Raw genomic sequence first — 22,308 nt, forward strand, 5'->3', positions numbered from 1 at the left:
CAACTTTGAGATATTAGCAATATTAGCTTGGAGACATTTGGAGTAAAATTTGCTACATAAATTCACTTAACACTATATTCATATACATCTGTTTATATTTTCCAAAATTTAGTTATGTGATTAGAAAAAATAACAATCGTTAAATATTTTGTAGATTTTAAATGAGGAAAACACTGAAGAGAAAATCTGTCGATGTACAGTGGCGAAGAAAAGACTTCGCCAATTGAAGAAAGTGAAGGAAAGGAGGCCTTGGTAGAGGCCGGCAGCGACCATTTCTCCTCTGGCCCTGGAGAACACTGGGCGTCCATAGTGAAGAACTGCAGGTGTGAGTGGGTCACTGGTGGTTGTACAGGCTGGCCTATTAGATCAATACGGAGACTCGTCTGTCACTGTGGTCTTTCAGCAATCAGTCAACATAGTATATCAACATACTTGACTTGCTGATGATACACAGTTCAACTTTTTGAGCTATGTTGTCAGGCAATTTGCAAAGCGATGTTGCTTGGCTAGTTTTCTATTAAGAATGGGCAACAATATTGCATCTGTCACCCAGTAAAAAAGACCTCAGTGACTCAGTGAAGTCTTTACACTGATCCCATGGGCCAGACTGAACACCTGCCGGTGACCTACTCACAACTGCTTCTTCTCCACATTGTAGGTCCAGCGTTCTCCTGCCTCTGGTGCCTGGACTGCAGCTCTGCACAAGATGTTTGGCCAGAGGAGAACTGGTCATGCCTAACTGAGCCTTGTTTCTCTCTAGCTTTTTTCCCTTCACTTTCGTCAATTGGTGAAGTTTGTTCCTCGCCACTGGCTTGCTTGCTTAGTTTGGGACCTGTGGAGCTGCGCATCAATGGTTTTGCTCTTCAGTGTTTGGACTCTCAGCAGTGATAATTAAACCACACTGAACTGAACTAAACTGAACTTCAACTCTAAAAACTGAATTGACACAGTTTCATTTTTCTAGAACTTCTATGTGAAGCTGCTTTGACACAATCGACATTCTATAAGCGCTATAGAAATAAATATTAATTGAATTGAAAATGAACATGCGTAATAGGTGTGACCAACAAAGTTGGAGAGTTTACCCAGTATAGATTGTTTTAACATGACGTCATTGATGGCGTGCGAGACTCAGATGAAATTGAAGTGATTCTTCTAAATAGGAATTGCTATCAGAACATCAAATGTTTCTATTTTATGTTGTTCATAATTGTTAAAATTGGCCAAAATAAGAAATGCAAACAGCTTTTATAGACTTTCAAAAGCTTTTGCTCATTAAGAAGGAAGTTCAAGAAACTAGCTGAAAAACGGAAGAAAAGGCGGCATGTAGTAACCATTTATTCAATACTTCAATGTGTACAAACTATTTTGAATGCGATAATTTTTTGACAGCATCAATAAAGATTATATACAGGCCTTGCTATGTGTATTCTAATTTAAAGTGTTATATAAAACACCACCACACTTCAGGAGAATATAAAAAAAACTTACCTTGCTATGTATTCGCTGCAATGAAATCTCTGTATAGTTATGCTATGATCCAAAAGAGATTTGAGCAATTGCAGCTTTATGAATGAGACATTTGGAGTAAAATTTGCAACATAAATTCACAGGGTTAACTCTATATTGAAACATCTCTACTTTGGGATCAGAAAAAATATCAATCTGTAAATATTTTGTAGATTTTAAGTGAGGAAAATGAACATGTGTTTTGGATGTGACCAAAAAAGTTGGAGAGTTTGCACAGTATAGATTGTTTTCACATGACGTCATTGATGACGGAAGTGAAGCGATTCTTCTACATAGAAATTGCTATCAGAACATAAAATCTTTCTGTTTTATGTTGTTTATAATCGTTTAATCTGGCCAAAATAAGCTATCAGCTTTTTTGACAGCATCAATAAAGATTATATACAGGCCTAGCTATGTTTATTCTATGTTAAAGTGCTATATAAAAATCAGATATAAACACCACCACACTTCAGTAGAATATAAAAAACGTAACTTGCTATGTAATCACTGCAATGAAATATCCGCATGCAATAATCCAACTCTTTTCTGGCATTTCGGCAACCATTATGTTAACGTCTATATACGCATCAGCGGTGAATGTTTGTTGATGGTAAGTTCATTAAGTTCAAAATAAATAAATAATATAATGTAGACAATGCATCCATGCTTTTATATGCTTTCATCTATTATTTTGTGATGTCTGGAAAATATCTGCATGGGGGAAAAGAACGTTATAGTAATTTATAATTACAAATAATGTTTTTGAGCCACATAATAAAGTTTACAATGTGTACAATTTTTTTTAATGAATGCCACAAAATACTGTAGCATAGTAAACTTTTATATACTGAAATGTTAGAGTAAACTCTACTGCATTGTGATTGTGGATAATTATCGTGTAAAAAAAACTGAAGCCTATTGACTAATTTTGTTTATTACTACAGTTGTGTTGAAGCACAGCAACAATATAATTACTACGACAGTTTAATTCAAGTTTCTATCTTTAGTATATGCTTCCAAACACTATAGTATTTACTAAACTATTTTTCATTTACTGTAACGTAATAGCTTATACAGAATCTACTGCCTCTATGACAGGCAAATATATTTTTGCTATTATAGCACAATATATGTCGGTTGTTGCTATTTTGAAGAACTGAAATAGACCACGCCATTGACTAACTAAAAGATGGTCTAAAGTCCAACGCAGAGCGCGTCCAAAAAGCTTACACATTGTTTAAGACACACAGGATGTACAGCCATACACAAATATCTTTACATATAAAAATAATAATAATAATGGGTTAAAATGTTACAAAAATGATTATTTTCTACATAAAAACCACTGCCTCCATGCCTTATTCATGTCGGGGGGCTTTTTCTGTTTTTTTTCATGACAGTTTTGATTTGTATAATGTTATTATTATTAACAGTATTATTTATTATATGCATATTTATATTTGTTTTGATAAAAACAAGTTTAGATTTGTCCACCTGTCGAGCTTTAGGGACATCTGCAAGACCATATGGGGCATAAGAATAGGATGTGTGTTTGGATATAACTCCTTTTTTTCTTTTGACCACACTTTGTTATTATTGTTCATTTATTAATTTGCTGGAAATTATAACTGAATTTAGGAATAGTTAAAAAAAAAAAACTTTGCGCTTAACAAACTAAATATGTAGGTTAATGGATTTCTTCAGTTGAGTGCGTACAACACAGTTTGCTTATCCAAGAAAGTAAAGGAGTAAAGACAAAGTAAAGAGGCTGAATGAAGGAGGCTCATTCTTTATCCTTGCGCTGCAGATGGTCTGTTTAACTGTTTTCTCACTAGTGAAGCATTCAGTTTTTCCTCTAACAAGGTCTGCCATGTAAATAGCAAATGCGCCATGGCGTGACGCAACTGACTCTTTAAGGGAATGAGAGACGAGACTCTGATTGGTTTGATGCATGTTATACTCAAAATACGTCCATAACTCATAAAGAGAATAAGCTCAACCATGTTAGGCCATGCGCTGGGGCGAAAACCATATTTTTTCGGTCCTTAAAATAGTAAAAGTGGATTAAGGGTGGTGAGACACACCCTTAATGCTTTTGCGCCATGTGCTTTAGACTTTGTGCCTAGATCGTTAAAATAGAGCACAAAAAACTCAGTATTCTAAGAAATACAATTTTAAAATTAAACTGCGAGATATTAACTGCAACATAACTGTGAAATTCAGAATGATGAGATTTAAACTCATTTAAACTCAAAATTGTGTGGAAAAAAAACTAAATCATAAGATATGAAATTCACAATCACAATATATAAAATATAAAAATTTATTTATTAGAAAGAGAAATGAAGAATTACTTGATATAAACCTAGGAATTCTGAGATATAATGGTGGTTGGTGGCATATAATCAGAATGACCAAAATCCTATTTAAAACTGCTTAAATGACAGAAAATAACATGCACTCTAAATCCTGGGTTGTTGTAACCCAATGTTTGGTCAAATATGGACCAAACCAACCATTGGTTTAAAAAGTGTCATTAAAAGTGAACTACATTGTAAAAGCGCTACAGAATTAACGGTTAATTGAACTGAAATGAATTGCAAAAACAACTTAACATTGTTTATCCAGATTTGACTCAACAACTTTAAGAGTCAACATTCCCTAAAAGTTTCCAATTGAATGCTATTAGAGAAAATATTACCCCTGGGGAATCAAACCCATTGCTTTGACCACATTTTACCAGTTGATCAACAGAAACAACCGTACAAAAAAAAAGGGTTTCCCCTAATTTTTTGATCAACCAGCTACTATATATTTATAGATCACTTGTCAACACGTGTAAAACAAGTTAGTGAGCTGACGCATTAAGGATACGTCTGTACTGAAAGTGAGTGTGTGTGTGTGTGTGTGTGTGTGTGTGTGAGTGTGTGTGTCGGTGACAGGGGAAAGTAATCCTATACACAGTCTGCTATTGTGAAATGAGAAGCTAGCCTCCTCGGCTGGCAGAGAGCAGATGCACCTCTCTTCCCCTATCCTAATCTGGAAAGGACTTAAAGGAGTCTTATCTCCGGGCTCTCCTGCTTCATTTCATGCTTGATTTACTTTAATTTGTCTGATAGGGCACGAGGATTTGGAAATGGCCCATCTTTCGCTGGAAAATGTTCTGATTTTTCTCCGGCATTGTTATGTGGCGTTTTTTTTTACTCTAGTTTCTCTCTCTCTGCTTCTATTTCTCTTTTTTTTTCTCTCTCTCTCCCTCTCTCTGTCTTCCTGGAGAACAGATCTCGCTCCTGTGCAACATTCTGTTTGAATGCATTTAGATTCACGCTAACGCAGCAGAAAGCGAGTTTGTGTGTGTGTGTGATTTTAGCAGCTCTGGTGTAGGTCTGTTTGCCTTTCAGATTGGCGGAGAGCGGCGCTGGAGGAAAGAGGAGCAGCCGAGTGCTTCAAACCACAGAGATCTTGTGTTTAAGGTATAGAGGGTGAGACTCGCCCTCGTCTCGCCCACAAGTGTGTGAGCTGATAAAGTCAGAGAGGACGAGAGCTGCCGGCCCACACACACACACACACACACACGGTTGAACCAGTGTTGCCGGTGCTGCAGTCCCAGTACGGCTCTGTCTGTCAGTCTGTCTGAAGGCAGGAGTCTGTCTGTTAGCATGTTTATTGATGTCAATGGCAGCTGCTCAGCCGGTGCAGGAGCCTGTGGACTTGTGTGATTGACAGTGTTGAGGGTAATGCGATATAAGTAATGCACGTTACATAATAATATTACTTTTCCAAAGTATTAAGTAATATAATGCATTACTTAAAAATAAGTAATATTATTTGAGTTAAAGTTCATCCAGAAAGTATTCATAGCACTTTACTTTTTCCCATTTTTTTTTTGTTACAGCTTTAAGGCTGGTTTATACTTCTGCGTCAAACGCGGGCGTATGCTACGGCGCTGACGCATAGCCCTTCGCCGTGGCCGTCGGCGTCACTGACGTGCACCTCTCAAAAAATGTAACTACACATCATATCGACGCGTAGCGCAAGCTCTGTGATTGGTCGGCTTGGTATCGCTGACGAGTCTGGGCGGGACCGAGAGCCGCGTGAATGGTGCAAGCCTGATAGAGCGATTGTTTACAAGTGTGGAGTCCCGTGAAGAAGCTCCGGATGGAAAGTTTTGTTTTGTGTTTACCTCATAGTTAAAGTTGTTGCACGTCCGCCGGTTCTTGCCTCAAAATGAGCGAGTTTGAGCCGCTTGTACATTCAGGAAGTGTTCAGGAAAAGCAACACAGCAGCGAAGAAACTCGACACAGAGGAACATTTACACCTCACTGCCAACTAGTGTTTCGGAAGTGTTAATGCAGAAAAACAGAGACAGCACGCAGAAGTATAAATGCACAGCTACGCGCGTTGCATGCGCCATGGGTAACGCCGGTCACTTGACGCAGAAGTATAAACCAGGCTTTATTCCAAAATGGATTTAACTCATTTATTTCCTCAAAGTTCTACACACAATATCCCATAATGACAATGTGAAAAAAAGAGTTTTTGGAGTTGTAGCAAATTTATTACAAATTAAAAACCTGAAAAATCACATGTAGATAAGTATTTACAGCCATTGGTCAATACTTTGTTGATGCACACTTGGCCTCAATTACAGCCTCAATCTTTTTGAATATGATGCCACAGGCTTGCCACACCTGTCTTTGGGAATTTTTGCCCCTTCCTCTTTGCAGTACCTCTCAAGCTCTATCAGGTAGGATGGGAAGCGACGGTGTACAGCCATTTTCAGATCTCTCCAGAGATGTTCAATAGGATTTAGGTCTAGGCTTAGGCTTATTAAGTCTCTCTTCAGTCCTAGTGTAGGCGGAGTGATACACAAGGGTAAAGAGTGCTGATATTGCTTTAATATCTCACGGCTATCAGCCAGTCAGATTCGAGAACCAGACAGAACTGTTGTATAAATATATATATATAGATAATAATACATTTTAGTCAGTTTAGAGTTGTTTCAAAGCCCATGTTTTACCCTGATCAAAAACCAATCACCTTTTTAGAATTTCCATTTCAAAAATGCAACCACTCTTTACTATTTCAGTAATTACATAAACAATGTAAACAGTTAGAAAAGATTACTAAGATACGAATAAATCTATCTATCTAACTATCTATCTATCTATCTATCTATCTATCTATCTATCTATCTATCTATCTATCTATCTATCTATCTATCTATCTATCTATCTATCTATCTATCTATCTATCTATCTATCTATCTATCATCTATCTATCTATCTATCTATCTATCTATCTATCTATCTATCTATCTATCTATCTATCTATCTATCTATCTATCTATCCATCCATCCATTCATCCATCCATCCATCATTCTATCCATCCCTCCATCACTCCTAATATTCTGATAAGTCATATGGCTATAATATGATAAAAACATTTACTTCTGGGTTAATTTACTGAATTAAATAACCCAGCATTAAATAACTTGTGCATCTGTTGCTCAGCTTTGTGCAAAGTTGCAGTGTGACTATCAGTGGTGGAAAGAGTACTGAAAAATCATACTCAAGTAGAAGTACCATTATTTGTCTAAAAATGTAGTGCAAGTAGAGTAAAAGTATCTGTTGTAAATATTTCTCAAAGTATGAGTAAAAAGTAGACATTTAAAAAGTACTCATGAGTAGTGAGGAGTATGCTGTTAAAAGTTGATGCATTTACATCTAATTTGTGGATGGGTGTGTAAACGTAACATTCTGTAGAGCATTTAGTTATTGCCCAGCAGGCACACAACGACATAAGACGTTAATATTAGGTTAGATTTAGGTTGTGATGTCAGGTGACCAAAATTCAATGTCTAGCCAGCGTCTAAGGACAACGTTATTTTGATGTCCAATAATGACGACAAATGACATTGATATTTGGTTGATTTTAGGTTGTGTTAGAAAGTGACCAAAATCCAACCCCAAGCCAACATCTTAAACCAACGTCACATTGACATCAAATGCTGACATTTATTCATCAGGTATAGCAACCAAAATCCAACATCTGATAGACTTCATAGTGGTAACATCCACACAATGTCAAGCTGTAACATCATTAGACGTTGATATTTGGTTGATTTTAGGTTGTGTTGGAAAATGACCAAAATCCAACGTCAAGCCAACATCTTAAATCAACGTCATATTGACATCAAATCCTGACATTTATTTGTCAGGCATGGCAACCAAAATCTAACATGATGCCATAGTTGTAACGTCCACACCATGTCAAGCTGGAACATCATTAGACGTTGATATTTGACTGATTTCAGGTTGGACGTTGGACATTGACGTCGGCCTGACGTTGGGTTCTGCTGTAAACCCGATTTTCATTTTTAGACAAAATGCAACGTCCCAATGATATTCAGCTACAATGCTAATCTGACGTCATGTTGATGGCTTGTGCCTGCTGGGTGTTTAAGGTCATTTCCGTCATCATACAGTAAACATCTGTCATCTTCTCATCAGTGACATGCATCTAAACAGTCTCTAAGTCAATGCATGTAAAGATTTTAGACATCTAGGACACTTTCAACAGTCAGCAATTATATCGCCCATGTCTTGAGGTGGATGGTTATGATGTGATTTACCTTCTATGTGCAATTTGATTGGACAGGAATCACAGGTCTGATTTTTCTAATCCCCATAAACAGGAAAAAATAAAGTAGTGGCTGCAGATTGAAAGAAAGTAGTGGAGTAAAAGTACCGATACTGCACTAAACATGTACTCAAGGGAAAGTAGAAGTACACATTTTGAAAACTAATTAGTAAATTACAACTCCTGAGCAAAACTGCTCGATTACAGTGGTTTGAGTATTTGCAGTTTGTTACTTTACACCACTGGTGACTATAAATGTAAGGGGGGGGGGGGGGGGGGGTGAGAACTTGTTTAAACCTGTAAGCAGTACAGCTTTCCTCAATGCTTAACTCATTGAGAAGATCTCGCAATCAGGCGGCTCAAATCACAAATCAATCCATCTCCAGTCAAGAACTGTCATAAAAAAATGAGCTACCATGACAACACACTCATTCCTCAACTCCTCATTCTCTCTCCACGCACCACACACACACACACACATACACACACACACGCACAGATTGACGAAGACGATATGGAAAGGAGGCCAGGCATTGAGATTCTTCTCACGGGCTGAATTTATTTGACTCTGGCTCTGTGAGCAGTGATAAACAGAGTGATGATCCAGTCACACATCTTTATCCATGCTTTGCTTTAATTAACACTGACTTGTTTGTTGAAAAGATGATTAATATGCCAAACAAAAATTGCATAATTGAATACTGCAATGCACACACACACACACAAACACACACACACACACACACATTCATGCACACAATAATTTATGAGTTCCATTAATACTTCTTAATAATAATAATAATAATAATAATAATAATAATAATAATAATAATAATAAAAATAATAATGATAATAAGAAGGATAATAATAATAATAATAATAATAATAATAATAATAATAATAATAATAATAATAATAATAATAATATTCATCCCCAAAGCTTGTGAAAACAAATATATAGCATACTGTAAGGGTTTTAGTTTATGGTAGGTTGTTTATTAAGTATCTGTACTGTATATGACATGGGCCTGTTGGTTAAAACATTTCTGCAGTGGTTTAATGTGTCAAATTGAAAAAGCAGACTTAATTTTTTTAAAAATAAAAATAAACGAAATTATACATAATAATAATAATAATAATAATTATTATTATTATTATTATTATTGTTGTTGTTGTTGTTATTATTATTAAATAAAAAAATATATATTTTTATTTCTTAATAAATGACCTATTGTAAATTCCAACCCTCAACAATTTATATGATGTATATATGAGATTAGAATATGTGTTAGCTAAGTGATTTAGTTTTAGAATAGAATATTAAATATACTCAATAATATTTGTAAAAGAAAAACAGACCCTATATGTGCCTTTTACATATATTTCATTTAAAATGGAAAACGAGTGGATGTTTTAACCAATGCTTAAATATTTTTTAAATGCATGTGCATGTAAAACAACATAATTTGCACTAAACATTATTGGCTTTTTCTCTAAAGAAGTTGTTAGTCCACTCTGTTTAGAGCGTCATTATGGACGTTTTACGCTAAAACTAATGCAAACGATGCATCTGCGACAAATCCACCACAGTTTTGGGAAACACTCGTCACTACATCATTCATTTTCCAAACGTTGCGTCGTACTATGAAAGTTCAACCACGAGTTATGTCTTTGTTTGGAAAACGCACGCCTGGTTAATCTCTAATATTTATATAGATATATATGAAAATTACATCATTGTTCTGTAAACAAGACACAAAAGCTATCGCTAGGGCAGAATAAATCTACCATGTTTATTTAAATTTAGTCATTTGCTATTTAGATACTAATATGCAATAATATGTCTTCAATTTGGCGGTAAATAAGATGCGTACCTTTTGAATAGGCAGTACCCCAGTGACAATATTTGTACTTTTCTGTAATAACACTGATAATCCAGGTGAAAGACTCAAACAAAAACAAACTACTTTCCAGTACAAACAAAGGTCTATACTGATATCTGAACACAGTACCAAAAACATCTTGATATAACGAGTCTGTCATTATCTTACATTAGTTGACTCATTGATTCCATTGCTAACAAGCATGAAACCGTTGCTTTTAAACCTCTTAACACCACAAATCAGTGAACATATTAAGACTCTACTTATATCTAATCTCTCCATATGTATTTGATCAGCGAGACAATCGGCCACTTTGTTTATCCGTGTGAATGGAGAATGAAACCTTAGCTCCTCCCTAACTAGTAAACACAAACAAAGCTCTGCTACCAACAACCAGGCATTCGCTTGTAGTATTACCTCAGCCGCTAAACAACAACTTCAGCCAATCCAGGTGAGAGATTCAAACAAAAGCAGACTACTTCCCAGAACAAAACTGAAGTCTATATTGATATCTGAACATAGAACCAGGATGATCTTAAAATTACGAGTCCGGCATGATCCTACTTTATTTCACTCTCCGATTGATTCCATAGCTAACACGCATGAAACCATTGCTCTTAAACCTCTTAACACCACAGATCAGTGAATATATTAAGACTCTACTTATATCTAATCTCTCCGTATGTATTAGATCAGTGCAAGAATTGCCCACTTTGTGCATCCGTTTCAATGGTGGTGAAGACTCAAACCTTAGTCCCTCCCTATCTAGTAAACACAAACAAAGCTCCGCCTCCAACTGGCTATCCGTGCATTCGCTTGTAGTATTACTTCAGCCGCTAAACAAGAACTGCGCCCTCTTTATACACAAACAGGTCATTTAAATGCTCTGATTCTCCGACCCGCCTCGTCTACAGCTCATTCAGTACCCAAACTCTACTGTAGCGCATTGTCACGACAATCTGATTTGGCACAATACCACTTATCTAGCAGAGAAAGCCTGCGGTAAGATGGCTGAGAGGAGCGAACGAGACACCCTCGCTCGGAAAATGAGCGGCAGCCAGGCATGTCGAAATTTCTTGATTACATGGGAAATAAACAACTCCGACTGAAAGCCTCCGCTCAAACTTGGTGCTTTGCATACATTAAATTCCGGTCTGTCTATAAGTCGTCTTAAAACGCTTAGGTATCAGCGCGAGCGCCTCTGACAACGCTCCCTCACGAGTTCGTCTACGCCGTTATCAGACCTCTCAAATGGATCTCCAGCTCCAGTGACAAAAGCCAGACAGAGCTCTCCTAAAGGATACATCTTTTTATCCGCGCCGCTTCCTCGCCAATCCACATTGCTGCGGCCTGAGCAGGAGTTTACCAATCTTTGCTTTCCAAGACTCTCTCTCTCTCTCTTTTTCCTCTCCGTGTTAAAGGCTTGAGGGGTTCAATCAATGCTGCTTTGATCTCGGCTGGAACTATAATTATTTAACATTGTTACAAGGATTTCTCTAATCCATTCTACCATTAAATCCCTTTTAGACCCTCATCTTCAGGAGCCTAATCTGCATCTGGGCCCCCTCCCTCCCCTCGGACGGCAACCGTGACTTCACAGACTTCGCCGAATAATTAGAGGGAAAAGATACAAATGCTGGAGAGGAAGACGAGAAAGTTTTGTCAGTCGCTGGACACGAGCAGGTGTCAGTGGTTCGGATGCTGATGATTCTCCCGCACGTGACGTTTCTTTGTAGGGAACGGTGGGGTGTTTATTTGAAGGCCAGGCATTAAAGCGTGTAATTCGAAAGCTGTCAACAAGCCTGACAATGAAGTCTCGGTTGCAGCTATTTGAATGTTTAATTCCTGGATTCTAGGTCACTGCTAAATATGTCACGACAGACGGTTAGACTGAGGTATGTTTACGCCACATTTATGCTTTCCACTATATTTGTATGCATTTTAGTGCGTCGTTTAGACAACAACCGTTTTTTAGGATATTGAAATGCTAAACTTTCAAAAACACTTAAGAAAGCTGATTCTCCAACATGTGGTATAGTATGGCTTGACCTCCAACCTGATTTCACCAAGTAGGGCAAGTTCCTGGATTAACATATGTTGATACTGGAACAACATTCCAATCAGTCAATCAGAATTAAGGGATACGCTTACTGTTTATGTTAATTTTAGGCTTATGGTTAGGCTTGTAACAATCTACATGATTGTTATCCAACTATCAATTCCCTCTGATTTTGGGAATGATTTACAGTTATGATTGGGTTTAGGGGTAGGAAATAGAGTGGAGGAACTATTACGTTACCTTGTAGGCTAATCGGCTGCTAGCATAAAACTGGCTACCTCAATAAAATCCCTATAGGACTTTCCCACAGGCTTTTCGAAGATTGCAAATAATAAGCTTTGTGTTCAAACACTGTTCATTACACTTACACGGTTTGTCTAACTGGATAATCCTCACATGAAAATTCAACTTTTATCATATTTGGATCTCTAATGCAAAAGTAAGAACTGAAAAGCTAACATTAGGCTATAAACGGACTACAGAGCCTTCGGGGTGCCCGCCTGTGATGTCAGCACTACCCTGCTACAGACAACTCTTCAACGATTTACCCTCTCGGTTTCTTATATTATAATCCACACTATATATTATAAACAAATAAATACGCAAAAACATAGACCAATGTGCCTTTTCGATAGTTTTTTTTTTTTTACGTGGGAAATACATATTGTTTTGCTTTACAGTTGTCTTAAAAGTTTTAAAACTGTATGCATAAATGTTTAAATAAGTGTATCGCGCGCAAGCATACAGCCTGCTTACCTTAGTAACAGATGACAGAAATGAGGCATGGGGGAAAGGTTTATATGCCTGCAAGTTCTATCATTGACAAAGAGCAACATTCAGTATTCTTTTTTTGTCATGAAGTACAGTAAAAAGCAGCCCATACAGTCACATATGCTACACATTTTAAGGAGTGTAATTACTGCAGTTATGACAGAGTTAAATGTATTCAAATGAAGAAATAAATGGACGAAAAATCAATTGTTCACGTTAAAATGTATGTAACTCTTACACATTTGCATTACTGAGAGCAGGAGAGAGACAGGCTGTACTGTTAAGCAGTATCTTCATAATATTGTTTAATTAAAATAAATGATCAACAAATTAATCTGTCTCAACAGTCTTTAAAAGTAAAGAAATTATCTGCACACAATATGAATTCCAAATTAGAAAAATACTACAAACATACAAAATACTATTCATGAAAATACCTAAATAACAGACAAATCCAGATGCCCAACGCAAGCGAGCTGCGCTCCAGACCAGTTCAGCTTGATGACGTATAATGTCTCAGACATCGCCTGTAGTCCCATTTAAAACTTGATAGCAACTGTCTTTATTAAAGAAGCATAACCGATTTAACTGATGTGTTTTATGTCATAGAAGCAAACGTAAAAGTATTTTGAGTTTGTGTTAGCCACGAACCTTATTTAAGCAATATAACTGAAATCCTATTGAAAAAACCCATTGATTTGGGACGAGGGAACCGTAACTGCTAAAATACTAACTCGGTTTTTGCATACAAATTAACGTCATCAGTGCTCCACTCTACAGGTATGGATTACATTTTCAAACAAAAATAATGTTCCAGGATCAACATGGATGATAATCTAGAATCGCATTTCACTTGGTAAACTTGTGCAGTGTGTGGTTCGACATACACTCTCAGAAATAAAGGTAAGCAAGCTGTCACTGGGGTGGTACCTTTTCAAAAGGTACACAATTGTTCTTAAAGGTCCATATTGGTACCTCAAAAGAATATATTAGTACCTACAAATTTTAAAAAGGAACACTTTTATACTTTTTAGGTACTAATAAGTACCCTTGAGGTATTACTATAGATCTTTTATGTGCAAATGTGTACCTTTCGAAGAGGTACCACCCCAGTGACACCTTTATTTCTGAGAGTGTAGCTTGACTCACTTCGGTTTGCATTTCCACTGCAGTTTAGTATCGATTAAAATGTGTGTGATTATCTGTACAGTTGTGCCGCCTCTACTTCTGTGACTTCCTGATAAACATGTTTATTCCCTGTCTCTTTATCCAGCATTGTAAAAAAAAAATGCAGGGTTCAAAACAATTTAGTCATGTTTAAGTTAACTTAACTCATTTAAGTACATGGAACAGTTAAGTTGTCAAACAAAAAAAACTAAAAATCCCCAAGAATTGTGTTTCAGCTCATTTTAAATATAAGAGTCCCCCCAATGTGTAAAACGATTTGAGTGTCCAGAAAAGCGCTATATAATTGTAAAGAATTATTATAAAAAGCTGAATTTTTTTGCATCTTCTAATATTCTTTATAATTTAATAATTAATATTATTTATTAATAGTTGAGTACATTTTTATCAGATTATTTAATGATTTTCTTTTATCTGAAATCAATCCCATCACATACTAAAGTCATCTTTTCACATCCTTTCATGGTTTTTCTAAAAGGGTAAGTTCACCTATTAATGAAAATCTTATTTATTCACCCTTGCTTTTCCCAAAATCTGCGACTAAATGAGTTTAGTATAGAGACCAACTCTCTTAAAGCTTGCATTTTAGCTGTTTATTATTTTTTATAAAGCACATATTAATACATTATGTTGCATTAGCATATCATACATTCCTTATTCCAACACCTAAGTGCTACAGCTATCAATTGATAAGCAGAAATCAGAAGTTTATTTGGGCAAAATCCATATTTAATACACTGTGAAAACATAGTTGACAACTTGTTCCACAGCTTTTTTTGAGTTGATTTAACCCAAGTACACTACCTGACAAAAGTACTGTCGTTGATCCCAGTTGTAAGAGCAACAAATAATAACTTGACTTCTAGTTGATCATTTTGGAAAAGTGGCAGAATGTAAGATTTTTCTGATTGATCATGTGATGAACTGTATCATAATCATCACAAATACTGCAGAAGACCTATTGGAACCCGCATGGACCCAAGATTCTCACAGAAATCAGTCAAGTTTAGTGTTGGAAAAATCATGGTTTGGGGGTTACATTCAGGGACGTGCGAGAGATCTGCAGAGTGAATAGCAACATCAACAGCCTGAGGTATCAAGACATTTGTGCTGCCCATTACATTACAAACCACAGGAGAGGGTTCCTTCTCATACTTCAGCCTCCACATCAAAGTTCCTAAAAGCAAAGAAAGTCCATGTCCTTCAGGATTGGCCAGCCCAGTCACCAGACATGAACATTATTGAGCATGTCTGGGGTAAGATAAAGGAGGAGGCATTGAAGATGAATCCAAATAATCTTGATGAACTCCTGCAAGAACGCTTTCTTTGCCATTCCTGATGACTATTATTAAGTTGACTATTATTATTAAGTATGAGTCATTGCAGAGATGTATGGATGCAGTCCTCCAAGCTCATGGGAGTCATACACAATATTCATTCTTTCTCCACTGCACCATGACTTTATATTCTATACTGTACATCTTTCTATTAAGTAACAAGACTTTGTCTAAGCAAAGTCAGAGCTTACTGTCCTAATTAAATAACTAAAAATCAAGGCACGATCATATTTTATTTTAGTTAAATAAGCATAATCTAGAGGCCTTTGTCTTTCATATAAGCCACTTCCAATACCAAATGATGAGTTATTATTTGTTGTTCCTAAAAGTTGGATAGGTGACAAGACTTTTGTCAGGTAGAGTACTGCACTTGATTCAATTTAAGTTGAGTCAAAAAAAAAAAAAAAAAAAAGCTCTGCAGCAAGCTGCCTAACAATTTTCAGTTGAACTGTCGGCGATTCTTTCTATTATAAAACTGAAGCAGTGGGAAGATCCATCTTGCAGTGTAAACTAAGCAGAACACTACCCCAGATAGTCATGCAGTGTGAACATGCACAAAAGTAGTGCCTTTTATTTTTTTACTTTCATAAACAAACTTTCAGATCCTACTGACTTCCATTATGCTAACTCAAAATACATATTTTATGTTTCAAAGAAAAAAAAAAGAAGATCATATTTGTTTGATATGAAAGAGAATAAACAATGACAGAAATGTAATGTTTATGTAAACTTTTCCCCATAGTTTCTTTATATATAAAATAAAGCTAAAACCTTCTCTTAAAAAATACATTCACATTAAATATACATCCTCCAGAAACAAGCCGTTGCTTCTTGTTTTGAAGGTTTCAGATTATTTTCAACAAAATAAGACTAAACAGTCATTTTTCTGTGAAAATACTTGAGAAAAAACAAAACATGGGCTGCTTTTACAATATTTTTGGGGGCTTTTTGCCATTTTTAAAGCCTCATTTGGTCTCATTAGGCTGAAAAGAGCAGCATAAACATCTTTTTTTGTATTCCACAGAAGATACTCCTTTGAAACGACATGAGTAAATGATGACAGAATAGTAATATTTTTTGCCTGATCTATTCCTTTAAGACCTTCATCCATCTTTTCCGCTGTGTGTTTTCAGATCCAGCACAGAAATCTAAGGCGGTTTGCACTGAACCCATAACTGCCATCTGTTTGTTTTGGGCTGGGAAGAACAAAAAAAAAAAGACACGTTGATAATTGTGACGCATGTTGAAAAAACACCCAATGGCCTTTTCAAATATTTGTGCCGCTGTGTTTTGCGGCGATATAAATAGCAGCACAGCAAACGCAAACATTTGTCGAGGCACCTGCCATGCTATCGTGACCATCTGCTCTACAAATTCACTTAGCATGACATATGTGCATTAAAGCTGAAGCGGCTATTGTTTGGTGTGGGTGAGAGGGTTTGGTCAAGGGCGGACAGTGGTACAGGTGGGCTGAGAAGAGAACTGTATGTGCTTTCTTGACTTTGGGATAGAGGCGGTTGGGTGTTGCGTTCTGTCTGACTTGAGGGTTTCTTCAGAGGAACGTGCCTGTGGCTCGGGTCCAGTTGGCACACAGAGACAGAAGTGAGTGTGTCCGACAGGCACTGCTGAGCTCAGAGAGCCGTTCAGGAGGAGGTGTGTCACTCCTCAAGGTGATTGGATCACGCTGAGGGTTATTTAATGCTTATTGGACAATTCAGATTCTCTATTTATCATCCTTTCATCATCCACATATATACATGAAATGCCAACAAACATACAAACAAATAAATAAAGATAGTTTAAATAATTTTTATTAAAATAGATTAATTGTAATCGTCATGAATTATTAAGCACAAAATACTATTTAAACGTCTAATACTTCTTTTTGGTGCAAGAATGTTTAACTCGGTTTCTAAATTGGAAATAAAATAAAAGAAAATAAAAGAAAATAAAAATTAATAAACAGACAAGCAAATAAAAAAAAAAATTTAAATTACCAAATAAATAAACAAACAAGCAAATATATACAATAAATTAAAATAAAAATTAAATTAAATAAAATTTTTAAAAACAAATAAGCTAATAAATTAAGTTAGATTAAAAATAAATAAGTAAATAAATAAAATTAAATTAAATTAAAAATAAACAAGCAAGCAAATAAATAAAAAAGTGAAATAACAAAATAAATTAAATTAAAAGTAAATGAACAAGCAATCAAATAAATACAATAAAATAAAACAATACAATTAAATTAATTTAAATAATAAAATTATTTTTAAAAAGCAAAAAAATAAAATTAAATCAAATTGAAATAACAATAAACATATAAGCAAGTAAATAAAATAAAAATAAATTAAAGTAAATTAAAAATAAACAAATAAATAGAATAAAATTAAATTAAATTAAAAAAATTAACTAATAAGCAAATAAATAAAATTAAATAAACAAACAAATAAACAAATAAGCAAATAAATAAAATTAAATTAACAATAAACAAATAAGCAAATAAATACATTTTTATTAAATTACAAATAAACTAACAAGCAAATACAAGCAAATAAATAAAATTATGTAAAATTAAATAAATTAAATTAAAAATAAAGAAAAAATAAATTAAATTAAATTAAATCATGGCAATAGATTAAATCTTAAAATATATTCAAATAGAAACTAGTTATTTAAAATTCTATTTTCTGCATTTTTACTGTTTTGCTGTAGTTTGGACCAAATAAATGCACATATACTTTAAATATTACTGTTGTTGTACTTTTGACTGGTATACCATATAATTATAATACTTGACCGTATATCCAAACACACATATACATATTTACAGTATTTCACAAAATACATATTATCACACTGTTGTATATGCATCAGTATCACTAAGAAATACATAAATAATTAAGATTACAATTAAATAATATATTTTATCAATATTTGTCTGATTTAAGACTAAGATAAAATATGATATGAATTAAGACTAAGATAAAAAAATTTATAATTACAATTACAACTAATTAATAATACATTAGCTCAAAATTAATAAGTAAAAAAATGTGTTTACATACATTAAATATAGGTATTAAAACATATAAAATAACATATAGTATAATGCTTTAAAACTTTAAATATGACACATAAAGAGTTACATTAGAATATAACAAAGAGTTAAAGGCTTAAAGGCTTCTCCTTTAAATTAGACATAGAGATAAGTACAAAACCCCAAGTTCATTATGCATGAAATCTTCCATGCCTTTCCGTTTCTGCACATGCACTTTCTTTCTGCCTTGAGGAGCGTGTCAAGATACGTATCAAAGACGTGCATGATAATTAACAAAAAAGCTGTACAGGCTATTACCACTAATATACAGAAGCCCGTGACGAGAGAAAATGAAGGAGACGGAGAGTCAGATAACAGGGCTCTTCCTTTATGAGCTCAGAATGAATGTTGGTTCATCATAGCGATGCTCTTCTGCCTTCACACAACATGCCGATGGACTGGCAGAAATATACAAGAGAACATCTGAGGAACTTGCATGGATTTAAATATACAATTTCTTTCCAATTTATGATCATCCTGATTCTTTCATTTATTTTATATTAGTTCATCCGTTTGTAGGGCCTTTTTATGTGTTCTGAGTGAGTCATTGACTTATTCACTCAGCTTAGATAATTCAATGATGTTCCTGTGATGAATTGTTTTGTTCGGTAGGTGCTGCCTTTAGAAAACAAACACATACTTTTAATAAAGATGCTTATATAAAACTAATTCAAGTAGGTTATAATACAAGTGTTTTTATGTATTTTGAAAGAGTTGTTGAGTTATTAACTCAGCTTAGGTCATTCAATGATGTTCCTGCTAGTGAATTGTTTTGGTCAGTAGATGCTGCGAACGGAAAACTATCACATGCTTTAAATCAGGGTTTTTCAAAGTCTAAGACAGTGGGCCTCCCTTTTGACACAACTCATCCATTGGCGGCCCCCTCCTCCCAAACACGCACACACACACACACACACACACACACACACACACACACACACACACACACACACACACACACACACACATACACACACATATATATATATATATATATATATATATATATATATATATATATATATATATATATATATATATATATATATATATATATACATACAGTATATATAAAGACACAGACAGATGTCAGACTGGTAACTCACTTTTATCATCATTTGCATGAAATACAGAGTAATAAGTATTTTAATGTAACGTTTTTAAAACTAGGATTGTGGTTCAATATGATTAGAACAGATCCAAGAACTGTCCATCCCAGTCAAAACAGTCGAAGTTTAGCGGGTCTCATGCTGTCATTAGCCAAAATATCTTGACAAACCACACATAAAGGTCATCATGGTTCATTAGCTGGTCCTGTCCACGTAAATCCTAAACTCAAATACTGATCATCATATCGTCGTCTTTTGGGTTTAAGCCCTGAACTTGAAGGCTTTGAATCGGGGGGGTCTTAGAAACCGATCCATTGTATTAGCAGGCATATACTTGTATTGGCGGGCTTGCCAAACAGAAGGGAATTCACAGCTATATGGCCTTCTGGGTAAAAAAGGTTTTCTTATTTTTGACGTATTATTTTTTTTAGCTTTGTTTAATTAAAACGTTTAAATATAATAAAAAATACATATAATAATTAAACTTAATAATTATATTTTTTATCATATAATATTTTTTCCCGCGCCTCCCCTGACATGCTCTGGCGCCCCCCAGGGGAGGCGCGCCTCACACTTTGAAAATTCCTTCTTTAAATAAAGATGAATCTGATTTTAATATATTAGGTTATGTTGAGTATTTTTATGTGTTCTGAATGAGTCGTTGAATTATTCACTCAACTTAAGTCATTTACAAACAATGATCCTGGTAGTTAATTGTTTCGTTTAGTGAGTACTGCCAATGGAAAACATTCACATACTTTTAATAAAAAAGATTGAATGAATCTGATTGTAGTATAATAGGAATATTTTTATGTGTTCTGAATGAGTCGTTGACTTATTCACTACGATCAAGTCATTTACAAATGATGATCCTGGTACTGAATTCTTCTGTTCAGCAGGTGCTGCCAATGAACAACAATCACATGCTTTAAAAATTATGACTGTATGAATCTGATTGTAATATATTACGTTTAAATAGGGGTATTTTTATGTGTTCTCTATAAGTGGTTGAATTATTCACTCAACATAAGTCATTCACAAATGATGATCCTGGTAGTGAATTAGTTTGTTCAGGTACTGCCGATGAACAACAATCACATCCTTTATCTGAGTATGATTGCATAAATCTGATTGTAGTATATTAAATTATGATAGGAGTTAGTGTATGTGTTTTGAATGAGTCGTTGAATTATTCAATCAGTTTAAGTCATTGACATTTGATGATCCTGACTATGAATTGTTTTGTTCAGTAGGGGCTGCCAATAAAAAACAATAACATGCTTTAAATAAAGATGACTGTATAAACCTCACACTAGTATATTACATTATGATAAAAGTATTGTCATGTATTTTAAACGAGTCGTTGAATTATTCAACCAGCTTAAGTCATTCACAAATGATGATCCTAGGAATGAAATTTCTTTTCTCATAGTTTAAATGAAGAAGACTGTATGAATCTGATTGTAGTATAATACAAGTATGTCCAAATCATTGAATTATTCACTTAAATCATTTAAAAATGATGATCAAGGTAGTGAATTATTCTATTCAGTAGATGATGCCAATGATCAACAATCACATGCTAAAAAATGATGGTTGCATTAATCTAATTGCAGTATATTAGGTTATAATCAGTATTTTTGCATGTTCTGAGTGAGTTACTGAATCATTTAGCAAATAAGTTGTTCACAAACTAGATGTTGCTTTCAATGCTGCTATAAATCTGAATTAGATTCTGAACAGGAAAAGTGAATCAGAAAGATTCATCTAAAAGATTCTTTACCAAATAATTAATTCAAACCTCGGCATTTCAAGATCGTAACATTTATATGATTAATTAGTCATGACAAAAAAAAAAAGGTTAATCTTGCTCTTTTTAAAAATTTTATTTAAATGCAGTAATTAAACAACTAAAGTTCTTTGGCAACCCATACTGTAAAAAAACCCCGCAATTTTACAGTTTATTTCTGGCAGCTGGGGTGCCGGGAAAAAATAAAATAAGGACCGTTAAATTACAAAAACTTGCTGTAAAATAACAGAGGTCGAATTACAGATATTTACCAGAAATTTAAATTGAAGTAAATTACTGTAATTGTAATGTCCGTTATGCTACAGTAAATTTCTGTAATTTAACGGTCGTTATTTTACGTTTTTTTTTTCCAGCACACCAGCTGCTGGAAATAAACTATATAATTACAGATTTTTTTACAGCGCAGGCTCATTCTAAAAATGTACCGCTATATACATTTCTGGAGAGTGCCAAATACATGCCAGGAGCTACATTTTTTTTGCAGTTTTTGCTTTCACGAATTCACCAGAGGCAGCTGTGTATGCTTTTTGAGATCTCAAATTTCTCTCATGAGTGCCATTCGCGCGAGTCACATAAATTTACCAAAGGGCACTGTTGACTGACTGACTGACAGATTAACTGACCCTCCCTCCCCTTCCCTAAACCCAACCGATAGTGTTTTCAAAAGCCATGATTGACCTAATTTTTTATTTGACTTAAATGGTTTGTAGCAATTGGTTTCCTCAAACGGTTTGAGTTACCTTAACTTGTTGGGTTTTACAGTCCTCAGTGGGTTGAGTTCTCTTAATTTATTGGGTTTTACTGTGCTCAAGTTGCTTTGTTTACTCAAATGGATTAAGTTCACAGTGCTCATCAGGATTAGTTTTTGAACTTAAATGGTTTGTTGCAATCGGTTT

The 22,308-nt window shown here is 34.8% G+C and overlaps 1 protein-coding gene and 1 long non-coding RNA gene across 4 annotated transcripts in view; one reads left to right on the forward strand and one right to left on the reverse strand.

Moving 5' to 3' along the window:
- The window catches only part of zfpm2a (zinc finger protein, FOG family member 2a), a 310,051-nt gene that overhangs the window by 173,233 nt on the left and 114,510 nt on the right, over positions 1–22,308 (reverse strand).
- LOC147833479 (uncharacterized) lies at positions 12,746–16,248 on the forward strand. The gene is made up of 3 exons (XR_015512315.1): positions 12,746–13,791; positions 14,001–14,302; positions 14,725–16,248. It is a non-coding gene; the product is annotated as an uncharacterized LOC147833479 (long non-coding RNA).

Source organism: Danio rerio, chromosome 16, assembly GCF_052040795.2.
Source record: "Danio rerio strain M-AB ecotype USA chromosome 16, GRCz13ab, whole genome shotgun sequence".
In the NCBI taxonomy this organism is placed as follows: Eukaryota; Metazoa; Chordata; class Actinopteri; order Cypriniformes; family Danionidae; genus Danio; species Danio rerio.